Source organism: Delphinus delphis, chromosome 6, assembly GCF_949987515.2.
Source record: "Delphinus delphis chromosome 6, mDelDel1.2, whole genome shotgun sequence".
Lineage (NCBI taxonomy): Eukaryota > Metazoa > Chordata > Mammalia > Artiodactyla > Delphinidae > Delphinus > Delphinus delphis.
This window is the reverse complement of record NC_082688.1, coordinates 81,741,571-81,760,980: the sequence shown is the minus strand read 5'-3', so window position 1 is coordinate 81,760,980 and position 19,410 is coordinate 81,741,571. Positions and strand designations below refer to the sequence as shown.

Sequence of the window (19,410 nt, the reverse complement as noted above, 5' to 3'; positions counted from 1 at the left end):
GAAATGGTATCTTGTTTTTTAATTAGTATTTCCCTGGTTACAGATCAGTTGAGCATCTTTTCATGCTTTCTGGCCTTACAGGTTTTCCCTTCTGTGAAATGCTATTTATGCTTTTTGCCCATCTTTTTTCTAGACTCATTTTTTAAAAAAGTATAAGGCACGGAGTCAGGCATCTATCTATCTATCATCTGTCAAAGTTCAAGAGTCAATTCATACTAACATTAACTGACACTTTATCTGGCAGAAGGATCAAGCTGATTGCCTGTACTTGCTAGATGCCTGTACGCAACAGTGCTGAATGATGAGTATTGGATGAATCAAATATGGGGAGAAAAACAAGCCTGCCATTAAAGATGTTCAGTGAGCACATCAAGTGTGATACCTTTCCACAGGGTGTGACCATAGGGCCTGGGAATCTGAATTTCGAGCCAATTCCCCAGGTAATTCCTATTTCTAGATATCTTTGAGAAATCCTGCTCAAGTCCCATTCCTGAGACTGACTTACAGTGGGGGAAGGTCGTTTGAGTGTTTTTCTTTTTTTTTCCTTTTTGGCCACACCACGCGGCTTGTGGGATCTTAGCTCCTCAACCAGGGATTGAACCCAGGCCCTTGGCAGTGAAAGCACTGAGTCCTAACCACTGGACTGCCAGGGAGGTCCGAGTGCTTTTCTTATGACTTCTTTGGCACAGATCTACCTGGGAAGCAATATAATTGGGGGAAAACAAGTGGCTCCAGAAAGAAGTTTTGTTGGTTTCACATAACCAGCTAAGCTCCCCTCCCCAAGTGCTTAAGCCTGTGCCAGATGATTCTCGGCTCCTGCCAACCCACTGCTGGCCGTGGGCCACCTGACCTCTTTAGTGTCCCCACTGCCAGGTACAATGATGTGTCTTGTATTGTCTCCATGGCCCCCAAACCTGCTTCTTCCCCACTGCTGCCAGGGCAGTCCTTCTAAATGTCCCCTGCATAAGACATTTCAAGGGATTCGAGGGCTCTTGCAAAAGACCTAGCTGCATCCTGTCCCTTTTCAGAAGCACTTTCGTTTACCACTTCTTGCCTCTCACTTATTCTGTGCTTTGGGCATGTTGATCTCTGCACGTTGGGAATGTGGGACCATCTCTGTCACGCCAGTCATTTTGCTTCTGCTCTTTCCTCTGTCTTAGATCTCCCCTCCCATTTCTCTTCCTCTGGCCAACTCGTCCTTATACTTTAAGACAGTGTTTCTTAGACCTTAACATGCATACAGATAACCTGGGGATCTTGTTAAAATACAGATTCTGATTCAGTTGGTCTGGGGTGGGGCCTGAGATTCAGCTTTCCTAGCAAGCTCCCAGATCCTGCAGGATGCTGCTAAGTCTGGGGACGACACTTGAAGACTCAGCTTGGCATTCCCTGCGCCTCCCTGAGTTGTAAATGCCCCTCCTTTGTGTTCCTAACACCTGGGCCGACCTCTGCTGTGCTTCTCATGCTGTATGATGACAACTGCCTTGTCTGTCAGTAAGTTTCTTGAGGCAGGAATTGTGCCTTGTTTATCTTTATTTATATTTGCAGTGCCTGGCATAGAGGAAACACTCAACAAATATTTGTTGAACAAATAAATGATTCCAACACTCCAGACAGACTTTTGTCTGGCTGCATTTTGCTGTTTGTGGCTGTTTCCCTGTTGAGGCAAATGACTCATTGCTTTTCCAGATGGCGCCCTGTGGCCTGAAGGGTTGGCTCCACTTTCTACAAAGCAGCAGATCTTGCCAGGGTAGGAGCAGAGGAGTGGGCGGTTAGCTTTGGCATTGGAAGAATCCAACTTCTTTGTGCCTAATTTAGGTCAAGTTTAGTGGGTTTAAAATTAGCCCTGAATTCTGTATTTTCTTTGCATGGTTTCCTCATGCTTGTGAACACACAGGCACACATCTCTTCTGGAGTAAGTTTCTGAGGTTGAATAGCCTCTTCCTCTTCTGACCCTGTTCTCCACACACGTGCCGGAATGAGTTTTGCCAAATGGAAATTTGGGTTATGCCACTCTGGGTGGCCCCCTTTCTTTCCGGGGAAAACTCCAGATCTCCCTTCCTGGCTCATGGACAGGGTGCCTGCGATGATGCTCGCTTAGTCCTGTTGTCCCCGAGTACCCCCTTTCCCTCTCAAAGCAGTCCCAATTAGGATGATGAATACTGTGACTGCCCTATTCCTAAGGCCTCTCCACACACCTCATGCTTTACCTTTTTAGCCAAGTCACTTGGTTGTGAGGACATTTGCACCACTGGTCCCGTCCCAAGCTTCCAGCTCTGGCTGCAAATTCTCGTGAAGGGGACCCTGCTACCAGCTCCCTCTTGCATTTGCTCTGGACAGCTGTTCTGTAAACTGGAATATATATCTATTTTAACCTATAATTAACTGTACATTCTCTAAAACCCAGCAAGATCAAATAATGAACACAGTGGTTTATGTTCTCCCTCAGCACTTTTAGCAGAAATCTCTTAATGATGGCATTAATCCTTGAATGGACTAATGGGTGAGACATTCTACTTGTGGGCGAGTTAAATAGTAGCTAGATGGGAGAAGAGGTTGCAGGTATGTAGTAGTTATTTTGCTTAAAGTGTGTAAACTTCCTCCTCTTCATAAACTTGTTTTTCAGTGCTGATTGGACCATGGAAAGCGTATTAGGTGGAAAGCCAGAGAGACCTAGGTGGGGCCCAGGCAGTTTCTCAGGCAGTGAGAGTTAGTATTCACACCTGTAAAAATGAAAATAATAAGACCTACTTTATGTGGATAGTTTTGTTGATTAATTGAGGTAATGTGAAAATGTTGAGTTATATACAACGTAGGTAAGACTTTCTCCTTGTTTTCAAGGACTAAACCAACTGAATGATTTCTGTTTGGAAACAGTGGCAGTGCTACAAATATATTATTTGGTCTTGACTTGTGGCACTATGCTTTTCTGCTGTGATGCCATGTTCTGTTTTTAAGCCAGGAAAGTGTCTTTCTTCCCCTCTGTTCCTCTATGTATTTCACCGATGCAGCCACGTTGAATCCCTTCACGTGCCTGACTGTTCCTCTCTGAGGTACCACTGTGTCTGGGATATAAAAGAACTGCTCTTATCTTCTGAAAACACAGCTGCTTCAATTACATCACGCCAGGCTTTCTGTTAAGGGAATCGCCATTGCAGATAGTGGAAACGCAGCAAAGATAGAGGTTCAGTGCTCTGCACATTTTTTCTGTGAATCTTGGAATTTTTTAGAACCAGAAAATGCCAAGTGGAGAGGTAGGCAAGGGAGAGGGATTTAAGAATTTCTATATTGTCGAATGTTTGTTGTTTTGAAGAACTGCAATGTGAACATAAAAAGCACTCTTTGTGTTAGAGCAGGAGAAACATTTACCATTCAGCCCAAGGGCAGCCTTTAACAGGGTCGCTGTGAACTTGCCCAGCCTCTCAGTGGTCCATGGGCCAGGACCGTGAGCATCACCGGGAGCTTGTTAGAGATGCAGTCACAGGCCCCTCCCCAGACCGCCTCAATCAGAAGCTGCATTTTAACAAGATCTTCAAGTGATTCAAATGCACATAAAAGTTTAAAGAAGCTTTGCTCTTGGCCAGCGCTGTCCAGTGGAACTTTGTGAGGTGATGGTGATGTTCTATATTTGTGCTACCTCGTACGGTAGACACTAGCCATATGTGGCTGAGAACTTGAAACAGGGCTAGTGCGACCAAGGACTAAAGTTTAAATTATATTTAATTTTAACAGTTATAATGTAAATGTAATTAGTCACATGTGGTGTGTGGCTACCAAATTGAGCAGTGCCGCATGAAATTCTACCAGGTTTTGCTTGCGGGATTCTTCGTGAGGGTAATGCTGGCTCCCCATCACTGCCAGGGGGGTAGTCAATTCTCCCTGCATGGCCGAGCAGTATCACTGCATATTCCAAGGTCCTTGTCCATCACTGTGGCCCATGCATCGTCCCTGGAATGAGTCCAGGAGCCTTGGCACTCCTGACACCCTTCCTTTCTCCTCTGGAGGCTCAGAATGGTTAGCTGGTCAGTCTTGGAATCGGATAGGAAAAAAAAAACAACTTGACCTGCCCGAAGCCAACACAAGACACTGAAAACTATTCTTTTTTTTTTAATAACTTTATTTATTTATTTTTGGCTGCATTGGGTCTTTGTCGCTGCGCATAGGCTTTCTCTAGTTGCGGCTAGCGGGGGCTACTCTTCGTTGTGGTGCATGGGCTTCTCATTGTGGTGGCTTCTCTTGTGGAGCACGGGCTCTAAGCACATGGGCTTCAGTAGTTGTGGTGCACGGGCTTAGTTGCTCCGTGGCGTGTGGGATCTTCCCGGACCAGGGCTCGAACCCGTGTCCCCTGCATTGGCAGAGAGATTCTTATCCACTGCATCTCCAGGGAAGCCCACTATTCTTTTCTAATTGTGTTATTTCTATTATTTCACAAATCCCTGAAGATCAGAAGACGTATTTCTCTACTTTGCTTCATCTGCAATGTATCTGACTTATAAAATATAAATTGATGCTTTTTATTGTCTGTCTTTCTCCTTTAATATTTCACTTCCTCCATAGGGAACTCTAGTTCAAATTATTTTCTTTATTCCCTGAAGGGGTCTTGAGAAACTTTCCTTTCTACATCTTTTCTCAGCCATTCCTTCTCTGTCCTCTTGGCCTAAGCCACGCCCGAGTCGGGGCAACTACTCTGTAAACATCACCTCTGCTATTGTGCTGACTTCAGCAGACTCTGTAACTTCAAGACATCTCTTGTTTTTCCTACCTTCTCCATGCTGATTATCTCCAATCATTGTTTCAAACGTGAATTTTTTTTTATCAAATTTGGCAACACCAAACACTTCCCAGCTGTTCGCTGGGTACACATGGCCAAGCAATGATGCAAACATCTGTTCTGGCTGGAATAACCCTCATTATTTCAGCAAATGGCGTTCTGGGACCATCTGTCTCCCCCTCCTTCCACGTGACCCCAGAGTTGTGTTGAGGTGAGGGAAATCAAAGAGCCTTTTGGTGAATGGAAATGAAGTTTAGTGTGATAGCAAATAGCTTTTTATTCTATTTTATCTTATTCAATAGTTTTATTGAAACATGTATTGACAAATGTACATTTGATTACACCTTGGAGATGTTTTATCATCAGGTATAGGGGAACTTGTCATCTCTTTATATTAACGTTTGTCCTTAAATATCACCTGATTAGGAGGCGCCCGCACTTAGACCCTGAGAGTGGGGAGGGGCTGGAGTGATCATCTCATGGTACGGAGGAGTAAATCGTCTTCCACAGAGCTTCCCTGGGCATGGCCAAAGAGCCAGCTTAGAAGCCTGGGTCTGTTGACTTACAGGTCTGTAAGTGGGCTTCAGGGAGTCCATGAACCCCTAAAATTGTAGCGAGGTTTTGTGTGTGTGTGTGCAGTGCTGGGGTAGAGAATCCAAAGCATTTATTAGAGTCTCAACATTGCATCATGCTATTCTTGTCCTTTTGAATTCTCCTGGTTTGGTGATTAGTTTGACCTCCAATTTCTCAGATATAGGATGAGGCATATTTAGGATATGGGCAGATTTAGGATGAGGCATTTGCTAGAAAATGATGATATGCAGAGAAGTTAGCTATACTGAGGGAGAACTTTGTTACACACCATTCTGCCGTTGGTGACTGCTGGCTTCAAGGAAGAGAGGGCAAGAATATTTAGCCTGTTCAGAGGAAAGTCATCACTGTGATAAGGAAAAATAATGCTCAGCCACTACCTCATTGATCAAGGGAGAGCAGGGCCATCCTCTTATGTGAAATATAGCTTTTTGCATGGTTTGTACAGATGTTGGAGCCAAATGACCTGAGCTTGGAGCTCTGCTCTGCTACTCCCTGGCTGTGTGGTCTTAAGCAAGTGATTTATTTTTGAACCTTGGTTCTCTCATATTAAAAATATAGGGATAATGATACCTGCTTTGCAGGGCTGTGATGAAGAGTCAATGCAGAAATGTACAGAGTCCCGAGCATACAATAGACCCTCCACAAATGATCACCATTTCCATTATTCTCTGGTGACCATTTCAGAGCTGCTGAGGACTTGTGTCTTTCTAGATCAAAAGGCATCTTTTAGATTTACTGTTGCCATAAGCAGAGGAGTGGGCTGCTGAGGAAACCCAATTCCTGGGATAGCCTACCTTTGAGCTGCTCTGAGAATGATTGTGGAATATGTATATTTGTTAATTTGGAGACTGCAGGAGGTATAACTGTTTGCTCATATTGTCCGATTCCTTACAATGTAAGTGCTCAGTGCCTGCATCTGTGAAGCCAACTGGTCCACTTTCTGCTGTTCAGCCTTTTGAGGGAGTTCAGGACGATGTGGTCGATTATTCTTTTCTTTGCTAGCTCTTCCACTCTCTTTCTGTCACCATCCACGAGACGTTCCCATCTATCTGCTGGAATTCCGTTTCCTGCAGTGGAGTTTACAGGTTAGCAGAGCACGTGAGCTTACAGGAAGCTAAGTGTTGGCTGGACACATCATTCGGGGAACAGAGCCATTAAGACACTTCTAGCCAATGCGACCTGCTTTATAGGGAGAAATAGGAGAAGGATATGACTTTCTATTCTAAGCCACAAATGAATCTTCATGTGTAGGGAGCATGCAGAGTTTCTAGTCCGTGGTCCACCTTAGGTTGTTTTGTGGCCTGGGTCAACTCATTTCCCTTATCTGTGGAAAAGAAGTGCCTCCAAGAGCTGGTGTAAAGGATGAACATTTGTTTTATAATAATAATAATTGAGGGCTTCCCTGGTGGCGCAGTGGTTGAGAGTCCGCCTGCCGATGCAGGGGACACGGGCTCGTGCCCCGGTCCTGGAAGATCCCACATGCCGCGGAGCAGCTAGGCCCGTGAGCCATGGCCGCTGAGCCTGCGCATCCGGAGCCTGTGCTCCGCAACGGGAGAGGCCACAACAGTGAGAGGCCCGCGTACCGCAAAAAAAAAAAAATTATAATAACAATAATTGGGTATTTGGGATTAGCAGACACAAACCCTTATATGTAGGATGGGTAAACAACAAGATACTATGGTATAGCACAGGGAACTATATTCAATATCCTGTGACAAATCATAATGGAAAAGAATATGAAAGAGAATATATATGTATAACTGAGTCACTTTGCTGTGCAGCAGAAATTAACACTGTAAATCAATTATACTTGAATAAAATTTAAAAACAATAATAAAACAAATTCAGATGAGACAGTTACTTAACTCTCTCAGTTGGCTGATGTAAGTGCTTCTTAGAATAAGGTGAACACAGAATGTGAACCATGCCTCCCAGGTCTTTCGTGTCTTGCTTCCCACAGTTCCCACCATCTCCAACACACAAACACACACACACACACACAGACACACACACACACACACACACACCCACCCACCCACCCATGATCATGAATCCTGTGATGAATTCTCTTGTAATATGCTTGTGAGGCTGGGGACCCATCATAATGCCTGTTAAAACTACTATGAACACATATTTTCTTTTAAGGCTTCTCTTCCCAAATTAAAAGAAAAGTTACAGCAAAAACAAACTCAGCTGTAGACTTTATTTAAATGCAACATATACTTCACTAGTCAAGTTCTCTAGGAATGGAAAACTGCAATTCAGGATAAAAATTAGCGCTGGCTTATGTGTCTTGCCACCAACAGAAATCTTATTGCACCTCCAAATATATAACTAATGCATGCCATAGAAGGTAGTTGTATTTTTAGGTTTAGGTGTTTTTAGTTAGTATTCAGTGCATTCTCTTGAGAGAGCAGCACTGGTGAAAAGAATGATTCTGACAGGTGCTATTTCATTCTCACCTGGGAAGAGTTTCTTTCTTAATCACCACCCCTGTGGTTGTGCTTCTTCCTCTTTGTGTGAGATCTGGTGACTCACTCTAATGACTGAATGGGTAGCCTTTCTCTGGTCTATGGCCCCATCTCTCTCTATTATCTTGGTTCCCACTGCAGCTCACTCCTCTGTGTTTCTTTGCTTTACCCACTCTTCCTTCCCTGGCCTTCCTGGAGCCTGTGGCCTTGAAGCCAGTATCACACTACCAGTGTTCTCAAAGTGTGGCCCCAAACTAGCAGCCTCAGCATCGTCCAGTGTGGTAGGCAGGATGATGACCTTCCAAAGAGGTCTATATCCTAATCCCTGGAATCTGTGGGTATGTTAAATTACAAGGCAATGGGGAATTAAGGTAGCACATGTCATTAAGGTGGCTTAGCAGTTGACCTCAAGATAGGGAGAGTACGCTGGATTACCCAGGTGGGTCCAATTGTAATCATGGAGTCTTTAAATGTGGAGGAGGGAGGCAGTGTCACAGTGACGTGATGCAGCAAAGACTTGCCCAGCCATTGCTGGCTTTGAAGATGAGGGATCGTGGCCATGAGCCAAGGAATGCAGGTCACCTCTAGAAACTGGAAGAAGCAAGAAAATGGATTCTCCCCTAGAGCCTCCAGAAAGAAATTCAGCCCTGCAGACACCTTGATTTTAGGCCAGTGAGACCCATTTTGGACGTAATGTTTTGAATTCCAGAACTATAAAGTAATACTTTTAACTTGTGTTGTTTTAAGACACTAAATTTGTGGAATTTCTTATAGCAGCTACACCTTGAACTTCTTAGAAATGAAAATTCTAGGACGCCCCCCACTCCAGACCTATTGTATCAGAAACTCTGGGGGTAGGGCCAGGAATCTGCATTTTAACAAGCCCTCTGGGGGAATCTGATGCATGTAAAGTTTGAGAATCTCTAGGGCATCTGTTTCCAAGTGGAAGGAGAAAGGAGTCGTGTTTGGTGAACGTGGTTGGGAAGATGCTGTGAGCTAGACGATATGGCGTGGCCAGGTGACTGTGTGTGGGCTCACCATTGAGCTGACTGGCTTTGCATGACATTGTTGTCCCTAGAAAGGGACAGTGTATAATTTGTGATGTGAAACAACATAGCAAACTGATCCTGCAGCTGGTCAGCCAGCTTTTCAGAGAGATGTTTTGGGGACATCGTTTGAGTCTCTTTAAATTATCACAGGTGGACTTGTTTATGACAAAGGTAGCTGAGTTAGAGTGGGTGGCAGACTTAAGGCCAGGTGCTGCCAAAGGAGAAGTTAAAGAAAGGATGTCACATCCAGTTACTTGTTTATTTAGCATACATTTAGCCTACCAGGTGCCAAGCACTGTGTGAGGCTCTGACGATAGAGGTTGAACAAGGCAGAGAAGATCCCTGCTCACAAGGACCTTTGTTCTAGTGGGAGGAGACAGCAGACATATACTTTGATAAATTATACGATTTTTTTTCAAGTTCAGAGAAACCTCCTGCCCAGATCCGCTTGGTTTTGCTTTGTGCCATAATACAGGGAAGTTTAGAATGGGAAGTAACTGAACTATGTTTCAGATCACCTTCAGATCACTGAGGCTGGTGAAACAGAAGTATGCATCCGCGTGCTTCTTGATGGACACTTTGAAAGCCTTTCAAGAAAAGAGATGTAGACAACATCTTGGATCCTGTACCAATGGAAACTGTGGTTGAGAACTGTGGTGAGCGATGAAGAGAGTGGGCTTGTGGGAGCAGGTTGGGACCGCTGAGAAAGTATGTTGTGATGGAGGGGAGAGGAGAGGAGAGGCTGGAAGGTCCCTTTCAGGCTGTTCAAACGAAGAAGTCCCTGTTGAAGAGGAGATTCACTTTATATCTCTGGGATAATAACCTTCCCCAAGTGCCCAGATGCTGGGCTCTGAAGTGGGTCTAAGGAAGAACAACCCCCTCTGAGAAGGTGAATATTGTTTATTCCTGAGGATGTGTATTTCACTTTTGGACAGGAGTCAGCTCTATGTCTGATCGATAAGAAATAAATTATGCAGGGCATTATCTTGGTTGGGTATATACTAACGAACTGCTATTCCTTTCCCCTCTTTCTTCTTCTCCTTCCATATGAAAAGCTTATGAATCCCCTTTTCAGTGAATCCCCTTTTCGTCTCCCAGGAGCATAGTTTTACTGGTTGTGGCCTTTGTTCATGATTTATTCCTTGCATGTTTAAAATGAGATGCCAGACAGCTTACAATGGAGTGCCAGATCCCTTCCATTTGTCCTTCCAGAGCCACTCTGCCTTCTCTGCCACAGAAGGCTGATCTGATCAATGACATTAGTACAAGAGCTGCCTTGTCCTTTGGCTTCCAGTTGGGTTTGACCAATAGGGGCCCCAGCCAGGAGGCTGCCTGGATGAGTGAGGTCTGGGTATTCTAATTGAGTGTGCCACCTGCTTCCTGTTGGGATTCTGGAAGATATCAAAATATATAACAAGGAGATAAACACCATTAAACAAATCAAAAGGCATAGGGATACAGAACTAGGAATTGAGGTAGCCATGATATTTGTGTGCCTTTTCGTGTGTATTGGACAATCAGATATCTATTTTTTGTGAGCTACCTCTTCAAGTCTATTGCCCATCTTAAAATTGGTTGTTAGTCTTTTTGTTTATTTGTAGGAATGTCTTAAAAATATATTCTGGGGCTTCCCTGGTGGCGCAGTGGTTGAGAGTCCGCCTGCCGATGCAGGGGACACGGGTTCGTGCCCCGGTCCGGGAAGATCCCACAAGCCGCGGAGCGGCTGGGCCCTTGAGCCATGGCCGCTGAGCCTGCGCGTCTGGAGCCTGTGCTCCGCAACGGGAGAGGCCACGACAGGGAGAGGCCCGCGTACTGGAAAAAAAAAAAAAAAAAAAATATATATATATATATATATATATATATATATATATATTCTGGACATCAGTCTTTTGTCAGATATAAGTATTGCAAATATCTCTCCCCAGCCTGTGACTTGCCTATTCACTATCCTAATGATGTCTTTGTCTAACAGATATTCTTTTTTTTTTTAAGTTTTTTTTTTTTTTTTTTTGCGGTACGTGGGCCTCTCACTGCTGTGGCCTCTCCTGTTGCGGAGCACAGGCTCCGGACACGCAGGCTCAGTGGTCATGGCCCACGGGCCCAGCCGCTCCACGGCATGTGGGATCCTCCCGGACCAGGGCATGAACCCGTGTCCCCTGCATTGGCAGGCAGACTCCCAACCACTGTGCCACCAGGGAAGCCCCTAACAGATATTCTTAATTCTAATGAAGTCCATTTTATCATTGTTTTTATTATATGGTTAGTGCTTTTAGTGTTCTGTTTAAGAAATCTCTGCTTACTCTAAGCTCGTGACAATTATATTTTCTTCCAGAAGCTTTATTGTTTTACCTTTCACATTTATGTCTATGATCCATCTCAGATTGATTTTTTAAAAAACAACTTTATTGAGGTATAATTTATATACCATTAAGTTTACTCGTTATTTAAAAATTTATTTATTTGTTTTTATGTATTTATTTTTGGCTGTGTTGGGTCTTCGTTGCTGTGCGTGGACTTTTCTCTAGTTGCAGTGAGCGGGGACTACTCTTCATTGCGGTGCACAGACTTCTCATTGTGGTGGCTTCTCTCATTGTGGAGCACAGGTGCTAGGTGCGCGGGCTTCAGTAGTTGTCTCACTCAGGCTCAGTAGTTGTGGCTCGTGGGCTCTAGAGCACAGGCTCAGTAGTTGTGGCACATGGGCTTAGTTGCTCCATGGCATGTGGGATCTTCCTGGACCAGGACTCGAAATCCGTGTCCCCTGCGTTGGCAGGTGGATTGTTAACCACTGTGCCACCAGGGAAGTCCCAAGTTTACTCATTTTAAGAGTTCCATTCAATGATTTTTTTAAAAGTTAATTTACAGAGCTGTGCAACTATCTCCACAACCTAGTTTGAGAATAGTTTCATCACTGAGGAAAAAAACTTGTGCCCATTTGCAGACATTTCCTTTTCCCACCCTCAGCCCCAGGCAACTACTCATCTACTTTCTCTCTCTATAGATTTGCCTTTCAGATTCGTGTGAGTGTGTGTGTGTGTTTATGTGTATCTGTGTGTATATGTATGATGTGTAGTTATTATGCACAGACCTTAACTCCAAGCTTCTTGGAAGCCAGAGCAAAAAGGGCATCCCAGTGTTTTTCATGGTCTTCCTGGCTGGTCCCTGCTAGGACTACAATTCCATCATTTCAGGAAGAGTTATTTGTATCAAGTCTTATAACAGGCATTGGGTAGTATAATGGGCAATGTCTTTGGCTACATTTTGGCATGAGATAGAGAAATCCCAAACAGTTATTTCTTCGGTTGGCACTCTCTCAGAGTTCAAGAATTATCTATCACCTAGTTGAGACTAGAGAAGGCAATTCTGTGAGAAGCTACAATAATAAGGATTATGCTCCTGGATTTCTGATGATCTAAATGAATACACTGGGGGAACTTAAGGCAGCTAAGGCACAAGCAGGCAGTATGGTTCTGTTAAATACACGAGTCTGAAGCAGGCTTTTGGTGAGGACAGATCAGTCTTTTTCACAGTTGGGTGAGTGTCTGAAGTGCCCCAAAGCTGTATTGTTTATTTTTTTTCTAAAATTTCCCCCCAGCTTTACTGAAGTATGATTAACAAATAAAAAGTTACTATTTTGTGTATGTGTGTGGGTGTGTGTGGCGAGAACACTTAAGATCTGTTCTCTGTTCTCATAGCAAATTTCAAGTATACATGCAGCATTAACTATAGTCACCATGCCATACACTAGGCCTCCAGAGCTCATTTATCTTATAATTGGAAGTTTGTACCCTGTGACCTATATCTTCTCTCCCCAGCACACCACGCCCCCGCCCCAACCCCTGGTAATCACCATTCTCTTCTTTGTTTTTCTGAGTGCAATTTTTACTCACGTAGGATCCATGTGCTGTATCTAACCACCAGACATTCAGGTAGCAGAGTTGACATATTGTGAACATTTAAGGGCCTGGTGTGTCCTTGTATTTCTGCTTATCAGTGGCTGGCACACTTATCCCTTGTGCATGGATGCCAGGGGACCTGTGAGTGGGGCCAGCATTCCCCACTGAAAGGACCTTCCATTCTTCTCTCACACCTGGAAAAATAGATGGCTGGTTCCCTAGCTTTCTGCAACATAAAGTATGAGAGAAAATGGTTTGGAGCCTACATAATTTTAAGAGTTCTTACCACTTCACCACCTCAAAATATATACTTTTGATATACCCAACAGGATTGGTTAATTTTAAAATATAGCCTTACATAGCTGTTTGAATTGACCTGTTGGATAGAGTTACTTGTAGGCCATCAAATATTGAATATCTTCCAAATGCAATGATTTATTTGGACCATATTTAATGTTGAAATGTTTTCAAGTCGTCATTTAGCCAACACGTTCAGCTGCTCACAAAGGCTACCCTTCTAGCTGGTCATGGCAAAAGCCATATCACTGGCACAGAGAAGGTTGCTTTTCTGTTTGTCTTAACAGTAGTAGGATATGTATCCACTTTACCCAAAAGCTATATTAGTTAAACACGTTAAAAAGGGATACTCTTGCACTGCCAGTGAGAATATAAATTGGTACAACAATTTTAGAAAGCTCTCTGGCAGCATCTACTATAAGTAAACATATACATACTGTATGTCTTAGCAGTTCCACTTCTAAGTATATACCCAATAGAAACGATTTTATATATGTTCACCAAATATATGTACAAGGATGTTTGTAGCAGCTTTATTCGTAATAAGCCCAAACTGGAAACTACCCAAATGCCCATCATTACACAACTGTAGAATGGATTAATGAATTGTGTATTCGTACAATAGAAATACTCTAGAGCAATAAAGTGAATGACTTCACACAACAACATGTATGAATATCACATATTATGTTGAACTAAAGAGCAGGAACAAAGAATAATGTTATAGGATTCCATTCACTTAAAGTTCAGAAATAGGCAAAACTGTTGATAGAAATCAGTAGTGGCTGCCTTCAGGGAGGTGATTAACTGAAGGGTATGAAGGGGTTTTTGAAGCATGAGTGGTGTTTTAATGTTTGATCTGGGTGGTGGTTATATAGATTTGTTCACTTTGTAAAAATTCATTGAGCTGTATACTTCTGGTTTGAGTCTTTTACTGTATATATGTTATTTCAATAAAAATTACTTAAAAACAAGGAGGGCAGTTAGAACAGTCCTGCCTTATGTGTTGAAGATTATCTGATAAAAGTCCATTTCTGTAGATACACTGATCCCAGAAATGGTGCAGATTTTGAAGAGTCATGAATAACCTGAGATAAAATATGAATGAAGCTTGGCTCAGAGAGAGAGTTTCTGTATTTAGACGCAAAGTTTGACAGGGATTAATGCAGGAAGTGAGAAATTGCATATTTTTTTCCATGTTCACCTCTCTTTGAGGTGAAATAATGTATACTAGTGAGTCTTGGTGAAATAGTTGTGTCTAAGATGGCTGACTTCTCACCTAAGATATTAAACTAAGAAACTCAGATTCGTGCTCTCCACCGCCCGCCCCCCCACAACCTCTCCACTTACTTAGACTAAATGACAGTCCATCTTTACAAAGGATATCTGGCAGAATAATGGTCTATACTTTTGAGGACTTTTTACCTCCATCCCTCCTTGAGGAACTGGGACAAAATACTTCATGTCTTTGTTAGAGCAAATTGGGAGTTGAGTAGTCTGGTGTGGGTTGGGACCTACTTTCTCCTTGGTCTTACAGGATCTGGCCACCTTCTCTTCTCTACCCTCATCTACTCCTGTCCCCTTTGTTCACCCTGCTCCGGCCTTACTCCAGCCTCCCTGACACTCCTCAGACCCACCCTGACACTCCTGCCTTTGCACCTTTGCCCTATCTGTCCTTGGAGACACCTTGGATGCGTGCCCTCATTCATCTCTACCCCTAAGGCCTTCATGCCCTTTCAAGTCTTTGCTCAAAGGTCATCCACCCAATGAGGTCTAATCTGACCATCCTATGGAATACTGCAGTCTTCCTCCTCGACCCCTTCACTGGACTGTTGAGAAATTTCTGGACACACGTAGGAGACAGCGTGAAGGGATGGAAGAAACACGGGCTTTGGAACAAAACCGAACTGGAGTTTGGAATTTGGGAGTTGCCTAGTATTTCTCTGGGTCTAGTGTCCTCAAACATAAAATGAGGCCACCTCACAGGGTTGTTGCCAGGTAGGATACTGTAGGTGAAGCAGCAAGGCAAGAGCTTGTACGTGGCAGTTCACAATAAATAAAATCTCTCATCCCCTCCTCTCTGGCCATTTCCCCCCTGCCTCAGTAGGGTCTGATTTACACAGTAAGATATTCCAGGAAGTCAGTTCCAGATGAGGATGAACACATTTTCACAGGATGAACAAACTAGCATGGAAAAGTGGAACCTCTAATATATTAACTGAAATTATTATGGTTTGCCTCATCTTACGTACTCAAAACTGACTTCGTTAAAAGCCTGGGAGAGGAAATGGCCTGAAGCCTTCGACACAGATGGGAACTGACTGTTTAAGAAGCCAAGTCTCTGACAGGCGGGTGATGTTACAGCCCTAGAGGAAGGTGAGAAGATAAAGATCTTCACTCCTGCCCCAGACATTCTGAGGCATTCCAGGGAGGAGCTGTGTCATTAACAATCTTGTTCTGAAACACTCTGAGGGTCAAAAAAAGGTACCATTTGCCTTTGGGGCACAGGGATGTGTGTTCTAGTTACTAAGCAACTCGCCCTTCTGAGCTGGCCTGGCCTCATTATTCTGCCTATGGTGGTGGGAAGTAAATCTGTTGTTTTTGGAAAGAGAAGCTAAGGTTTTCTGGTCCTTCCATTTATTAAAGGAAATATCCTGATGAAAAATGAGTAAGACCCAGGGAGGATTCTGTCCCTTATGTGGTGAGAACAAGATTAGGAGGGGTCTTGACCTGGAGGGAAGGCTGTAGAAAATGGAAAGGCAGGTATCTGTCCATAACTTTTACACTTAGTCCAGTGAAAAATCAGGAAAACTGTGTGAAAGGCTGGTTGGTTGAGTAATGGAAGAGCTTACAGAGAAAGAAGTATTCTCAAAGTGTGCACACCAGCATTTGAGAACCTGTGACTTGGTGGGAAATGTCAATGGCTTAGCACAGTGCCAGGCACACTGTACGTGCTAAAAATGTTCGCTTTATTGAAAAGTTTGAGTGGTTGTAATTGTCTGCAAGAGTGTGTTGTGGCCACTCTGAAGAGTCTCACGTTTTGTTACAGAAGTTCTTGTCCATATTTTTCTGAACCAGCTTGGGAAGAAGCTGATAGAGATTTTCCCTGTGCCGATGGGGTGTTTTTTGTTTTTTTCCTTGGGGAAGGGCAGAAGTTGGATGACAATGCAGAGTGCCACAGTCAGAGAGCAATTAGGAGCTTAATAAATGAGCGTCCGGTTGGGTGGAGGGAAATGCTAGAAAGGGAGATGTAAGCTACGGGCAGCATGAGTCAGGCAGCCGATCCCATTTGCAAGTCGCTAACTTGCAAAACCAGGAGTGTGCATTCAATTCCATTGGTCTGGCTTCTTGTCCTGGGTTGGATATCATGTACTTTTAAAGCACTCTGTGCCACCATCTTCATGACCTTTCTGCTCAGCATCCCACCTCTATCGGGGCTACTCTCTGGGATCCTGGCAGAGAAGGAGTGAACCTTCATGTCTGCAGACCCACGACTTTTGCACTCCCAAGTGTGCTGCTGATGTGCACAGAACTGATTATTTTGGGGAAGTGGAGTAGAGCATATAATTCATTGAAACATTCTTGGAGCTGCCTAGGGAGAATTTGGGGACAATAGATTGGGTGTTATGTTGGTTTTAGCCGAGTAGCATTCCTCTTCCTTCTCTCCTTTTTCCCAGCATGGGGTGGAGACTCCATCTCCAAATTGAGCTCTGGATTAGTCTCTCCACCATCTTCTCTACACTCGAATGGTTGATTTTTCAATTCATGTGCTGCTGTGTGCCTGTGGTGGCTTAACTCTGCTCTGGTAATTGTAATGAAAGGAGATAACCAGAGGGCTTAGCTTTGAGAGATAGAATCACTCTTTACTGAAGACTCATATTGGAAGGAATAAAATTTAAGGTCTGATACTCTGTGTTATAATATTGTCAGTCCCCATCCCAAGGTGGAAGAGATATCGAAACTCTGTTTTCCATAAGTCAACCTAATTTTGATGCCAATCTCCCACCCTGCTAGTTTGGTTGGAAGTTCCTCATCTGTCTTTGCAGAACTTTTCCCCACTTGGGCATGTTCGTCATTGGCTGTATGTCCATATCAGCTCATCCCTTGAACTTGGTGGATATTCTTGGGACATGGCAACCTAGTGAGGCCAGAAAGCCCAGTGCTTGTGGTTGTGTTTCTCTGGATATACCACATCTTTCCTCCCTAACATCTTTCTGCCAACACAGAGCATAGCAAGGGAGCAAGCCCAGGTCTATAGAGCATGTCCCCTTCCTTCTTTTTAATCTGGAAGAAGTTTTTTTCCCTGTGATAAGTTAAAGATAGGCATAAATTCGTTGCTACTCCTCCCATTGAGAGGGAAAGTCAAATTGATCTTACCTTGAATCTGGGCTGGCCTTAAGGACTCACTTGTAACCAATAGAATGCAGTGGAATGGACATTGCATGAAAGGTAACTTCTGCTGGAGCCCTTTGGGAATGCTCATCGTGGAGGAAGCAAGCTGCCAGTTAAGAAGTCTGGCTTGAGATTGCCATGCTGTGAGGAAGCTCAAGCTAGCAGCACAGAGTGGCTACATGAAAAGAAAGACAAAAGGGAGAAGGAGAGAGGGGGGAAACTCCATTAGCCCCCATCTGTTCCAACTAGCCCAACTCAGCCAGGCCTGTGAGTAAAGACATCTTCAGATGCTTCCAGCTGTAGCTACCATCTGACTGCAACAAGGGAAGGGACCCCCATCAAGAACCATCCAGGTGATCAATCGGTACACAGGATCATGAGAGAGAATATTGTTTTAAGCCCCTGTGTTTTCAGAAGTTTGTTACACAGCAGTAGATAACCGGAACCCTCCTCATACTGTTCTCCTCAGTGGGTTTAGATGTTTGAAAACAAAATCCAGCTATTAATTTTCACTCTGCCACAGGCATCCTTTGAGGTTAGGAATCACAGAGCTTGCTACCTCTTAATGGGGGAAGAAATCTGGGTAAAGGGAGAGAAAATAGGGATTAAAAAATTCCATAAATTAACATCTAAAAAATTTCACCCATGCCCAGTTTAATTTTGACTTCCATTAGGATGTAATTCCATTGTTGCACTCTCTATGGGGTTGGCTATTTTGAGATATTTTTGGCTTTGTGAAATTGATAGGTAAAAAGTATATTTCATTATGGCTTAATTACTACTTTTAATCATTTACTATGTACAAAGTATTTTGTGAATTCCTATGAAGAATTCGAAGAAGACATTTACTTGAGAAAAAAAAGCTTGAGAGAAGTGATAAACCCCGAGTTATGCCATTATGCATGACAGCGATGAGAGGACCAAGGCAGTATTTCATCAATTTCCAAATGAGATCGGGGACAGAGGCGTCACTGAGGGTGTGGGTAGTCTGTGAGGATTCTAGTGTAGGGACAGCTCCTGCAGTGAATTCTGTAGCATGAGCGGGTGAACACATCAATAACAGAATTTTGGTAGGTAGAGCGGGGAAGAGCTTTGTTCACGTGGGGGAATGGCATGAGTGAAACCATTTTGCAGAGTATTTGAGTGATAAAATGAACTGGAGGAAAATAAAAAACAAACAATAATAACAAAAAATAAAACTCAGCTCTACCATATGACCCAGTAATCCCAGTGCTAGGCATATATCCGGAGAAAACCATAATTCAAAAGGATGCATGCACCCTGATGTTCATTGCAGCACTATTTACGATAGCCAGGACATGGAAGCAACCTAAGTGTCCATTGACAGATGAATGGATAAAGAAAATGTGGTACATATATATGATGAAATTTTACTCAGCCATAGAAAGGAATGAAATAGTGCCATTTGCAGAGATGTGGATGGACCTATAGATTGTCATACAGAGTGAAGTAAGTCAGAAAAAGAAAACCAAATATTGTATAATATTGCTTACATATGGAGTCTAGAAAAATGGTACAGGAGAACTTATTTGCAAAGCAGAAACAGAGTCATAGATGTAAAGAAAAAACTTACAGTTACCAACGTGGGGGGTGGGGTGGGATGAACTGGGATTGACATGTACACACTACTATGCGTAAAATAGATAACTAACGAGTACCTACTGTATAGCACAGGGAACTCTACTCAATGCTCTGTGGTGACCTAAATGGGAAGGAAATCTAAAAAAGAGTGGATATATGTATATGTATAACTGATTCACCTTGCTGCACAGCAGAAACTAACACAACATTGTAAAGCAGCTATACTCCAATAAAAATTAATAATGAAAAATCAACTCAGCTGCCTGAACCACAGATAATACAGTTTACGTTTCTGAATTTGTCTGTTCTCTTCACTGGTGTGCGTCCTCGCTGACATTGGC

General features: G+C 43.4%; 1 protein-coding gene across 4 annotated transcripts in view; it reads left to right on the top strand.

Moving 5' to 3' along the window:
• FRMD3 (FERM domain containing 3) overlaps positions 1-19,410 on the top strand; it is a 375,309-nt gene that overhangs the window by 176,816 nt on the left and 179,083 nt on the right. The window contains exon 1 of one of the 4 annotated variants that reach the window (XM_060014938.1): positions 9,414-9,541. The exons of the other annotated variants lie outside the window; for them this stretch is intronic. The gene's annotated coding sequence lies outside the window, so the exon portion shown is untranslated. Of the gene's footprint in view, positions 1-9,413; positions 9,542-19,410 lie in introns of those variants that run through there. 4 annotated transcript variants of the gene reach the window in all.